Source organism: Mesitornis unicolor, unplaced genomic scaffold, assembly GCF_000695765.1.
Source record: "Mesitornis unicolor isolate BGI_N332 unplaced genomic scaffold, ASM69576v1 scaffold41372, whole genome shotgun sequence".
Classification (NCBI taxonomy): Eukaryota; Metazoa; Chordata; class Aves; order Mesitornithiformes; family Mesitornithidae; genus Mesitornis; species Mesitornis unicolor.
Window position 1 is genome coordinate 65,857 of NW_010170665.1, and position 4,704 is coordinate 70,560.

Sequence of the window (4,704 nt, forward strand, 5' to 3'; positions counted from 1 at the left end):
TGAGAAGTATTTTCTTATAAGATAGAAACAGCAACTCAAAGTGAGCATCAGTTGAAAGCACTGAGACTGATCTTTTCAAAGGAATTAAAAGAAAAAACACGTAAAGTAAAGGCATGGACACAACTCCTCTTTAGCAAAGGATAAATTATACAGGTTGATGTTTGTTCTGTACACAGCACTCAAGCTTTGGGGGTCAAAGTTATACAGATTGCACTCTACCTTTTCAAAACATGGAGATCATCCATTCTGTAATGTGCTTTGAAACTCTCTGTAGGAGTTGCTGTGCTTGCCACCAACTTGTGGCTCTCTCCCATTTCATGTGGTTTATATGAATTATCATTTCTCTTTGCTTGATCTTTTATACGTAATTAGACATTGCAACAGGAAGTGAGACCTCCTCATCCCGTGTCAACTGACAGAGAGGGTGCGTGCTCCCGTCTTCACCCTGCCTCATAGCAAGTCTTTCTTGATCAGCCACTTCAGTGTATGTCAGTTATGCCAGTGTGTCTCTGATAAGACAGGCAGATTATTGCATCTAGGGAAAAGGCAGCCCATAAAAAATACTCACCAGTTCTCCACAAGCCAATGGTTTCCCTATTGAAGCCGAGTGATTTACGGGTGATGTGTGCAGCCTGGAAGATTAATCTAAGTATCAGCCTGACAGTTTTCACACTGGATAAGAATAAAATTGATGGATGAAAAAATATAAAAATATGTGCTGCATGTTTAATATATTTTCAGTCTTTCCAAAAATATACCTAGGAAATCTATATGCTACTTCCTTGGAAGAAAAATATGATTTGATCGTTCTCTAAACTACCGGTACTGCAAGCAGACATCAAAATGGACACCATAAATGCATAACTCTGTTAATTAATACTGTTACTAGGACCTAAGGGCCTAATGAAGGAGGTGAGGTGACATCCAATTCCACATCTCCAAGGTTCTGCAATTATACCTGAAGGTCAGGAGACAGTACCAGGTGGGATCCTCCAAAGACACTTAAAATACAAAGTCTTAAGGCTTAGGAAACAATTCCAGGGGGAAAAAAAAAAGGTGGCTTGTCAGTTATCAAACCTTTACATTAAGAAATGGCTTCACTGAAGGAGGGTGTGAAAGTAACAGGAGAACGGGAAAGAACATTTACAGTGCTAATACAGCGGTAGGCTAATACAGCAAACCCAGTGACACCAATGGCTGAAGATGAAAAAGTACAAGGCAATAGATCTTGGGACAGATAAGTCACTCTGTCACATCTACACTTCATTCTCAGGAAACAAGAGGAAAAGTCTACACCCTGGATTTTATTGACTCTGCAGTCCATGCACTGCCTCTGCTTCACAGAGCAGCACTTCCTTTTCCAGATCCTCATCCAGCCACTGCCATGCATTTAAGAGCATGGATTAACACACAGGCTATCCCACAGGAGATGTGTGTGTATCCCAGTCTTGGTTTGTCTACACTGCCAGCCCAGGGGCTGCCCATAAATCCCACTGGGAAGGGTGTCCAGACAGCAAATTATGATACGAAAGCGCAGGTGTGTCTGGAGTGCACTTTTTGGACCACAGAGGGTTCTGCAAATATATATATATGCCTAGTAATACAAATTCATGCTACTCAGGCCTCAGATCACTCACAATCATGCCTCTACAACTGTAAGGCCATTACTTGAGTGAGAAACAACGCAAGTGGGAGCCAAGGCATCCCAAGTTCACAGTCACTTCTGTTCTGCCCACTTTTTCCCAGTAGTATAGATGCTGTTTTCACAGACACCATGCAGAAGATCCACTGGGCAAAAATAGCCTTGGGATCTTTCTGTGAGTTGTTTTTGGGTTTTTTGGTGAGGTTTTTTGTGTCTATTTTTTTTTTTCCTGCAAAGATAGTTATTCATTTTCAACTTCCAGAAAGCCACAGTTCACTGCAGGAACCAAGGGCAAGACGGATTGCATTCTGCACTGCAAAGACACTCTTAGGTTCAATAACAGTGACACATAAAGCAGAAGTATTCAGATAGCTTTCCACATGTTATTTAATTGTTTGTACTGTTTTTGAAAAGGCAATAAGGAGAGAAGAAAATGCACATCCTCACAAAGGTGATCTATATTGTATGAAAGCTAACAATTTTTCCACACAAAAAAATGGAAAATTATGAAAAATATTTTGAAAAATATTCTTAGAGGAAACATATTACTCATATTTTTACACTTTGGACAGTACTCAAAATTAAGGTTGAATAGGTTTTTTTGTAATTTTATTCATCCTCTTTCCCCATTTTCCCTCTTTCTCTTTTCTTCTCTTTTTTTCTCTTTTTTTTTCTTTTTTTCCATTCTGTTGATTACAGAATAATAGAGAAAACAAGAGATAAAATGAATAAGTATTGATAGGCTAAAGTGAACACTGAACACCTCATTTCATTAAAAAATGTGATCTTAAACTTAATTTTCATTATTATAATTTCTGCCCTCTTTTCAGGTCCAATTCTGCAACTTTCTTCATTTATACCAAGTTTAAACCGATTTTCTGTGACTCAAAAGCTCTGCAAATTCAGGCTTCATCCTAGCTCCTCAGAGAAGCCAGGCACTGTTCTGTAGAGAAAGCTCAACAAAAATGAGGGAGCTCACCAAAAGCATTTTAACTGCATCAGAGCAGAACTTACATGGTCTTGTTTACCCCACTTAATGAACTGCCTTACCTTCCCTCCTCTGTCAGTGATGTTAACTTTATTCCCTGTTTGTTTTATTCTTTCATCCTCTCTTCAATGGTTTTTTTCAGTGCAATCCCTTATGCGTGAAATAACCTCCCTCACTTTGATAAATTACTGTAACTTCCTCCTTCGCTTCTTCCCAATGTCCATAAGTGAACTAATCAAATCTTCAGGGACTCAAGTTTTTTTCCGTTCTTGAATAACTGAGTTACGTGTTTCTTCTGTATCTGTTGTCTTTGTCTTTGCAGCCCTTCTAGGTTGGCTTTCCCATGTAAATTGCTGAGTTGCCTTTTGCTATTGATCCATGCAGCCTTTCGGCAACTGGACCATGAAAATTTGTAAGGCCTTGGAGATTCACTTCCATATTGCACAGAGCCAAGTACATCCTGCAAAATTAAAAGAACCCTGTCAAGTTCATATGTGGGGCTTATTATAATTATGACTGTCCTAACAGATTGCAGAGAAAGATCAAAAGGAAACATATTTTTTCCCATTTTCCCAGCTTGCTTACTCTGTGCATTGAACAATTTTTTGTCTCAGCTTTATGGCACTGTTGGCGTCAGGCTTCCCTTCCTCGGGTTCAGCCAAAGGAGTTTTAAACGAAGCAGCAGTAGCAGAGCTAAAACAGAAAGAAAATAGGCTGTAGGCAGCACGCAGCTTGTGTAACAAAACACACAGGAAAAGGAGACCTCCACCAGTGTGGTCAAGGTTTTTGCAAAACCAGTAGTTCTGTTATTCCTCAAATAAGAAAGTTCAGAAGGAAAAGGTGCTTGACTTAGACAACTAGATGATTCAAAATTCACCCCACTCCAAATGGCACATTTCTTTCAGCAAATATTGCAATAACTGTCAGCCCCAACAATGTTATGCATGCAGGGAACTTCAGTGGAGCCACTGGAGTAAGCAAAGGGGCTGCAATAGACTTTGATTTCCCCAAATCCCCAGTGCTTGGGAAGGGTAACCCGTTAATCAGCAGGCATGTAGCAATACCAGTCCCAGTTTGCTTGGGTTTCTGAAGTTGAATCAGTGATGGGAGCTTCAGTTGTCTTTTCTTCTTCCCCACCCAGCAAAGCTCTCTCAGTGCACAGCTTATAGAGTATGACAGAAGTATGCCTTAAGTCTCTAGCTGAAGGATTAAAGCTTTGCAAACCTCTTAAAATCAGCCAGACGGCTCTAGCAGTCGTTAAAGCTTTTACCTCATTTCAAGCTTGGGTGCTCCCCAAAACTGAACTAGCAAAAACATACATAAAGCAAATCTCTTCATCTCACTGTAATAGAGGGGAGGCCTGTTCTGACTGAAGAAATTACTGGCACTACCTTGAAAAATATAGGAGAAACATAATGAGGTGTTTGCAGCAACTTACACGAGAAAGGTACCGAGGTGATTGCTATGTCCTGTACTGCACACTGGGGAAATTACAGAAAAGGCTCTGATCTTGTAAAGCTGAGCTGGTTTCCTAGTAAGAAAACAAATACAGCACTTCAGCTGCAGCTAGCACCATACCCAGGTACGTACAGACTGGTTGCACTACACCTCCTCCTAACACTTCCTCTCTGCAGACCTCTCCCAGCTTGATGCAAATTGCTGAATATATTCTTCTAACAACTTTTATTGGCTTGATCTGTGTGCCACCACCTACTGACTTACCACAGTCAGAGCTGGTTAGTGCATAGCTTAATTCAAGGTGTGTCCATCATGCTTGGTGTGGTGGCCCTGGAAGACCCGTGGAGCTTGACACATGCAATGGAGCTGTCACAGATCCCCTTTCCTTGCAAATCAAAGCATCCCTGGATGCAATAAGAGATAACACACAGCTTTTCCAGCATGGTGTTCCTTTAGCTATTTTGGTGGCTTTTCTGAGCTCGAGTTGACAGGGGGGAATTTGTTTCTGCCCTTTTGCCAAAATCATCCTTGAAGGTTGAAGAGATTGCCCTGGGACTTGGTGTTGCTCCCGCTTTTAATGCTGGTCGTGGCAGCACATTCATGCTACTCGCACCAT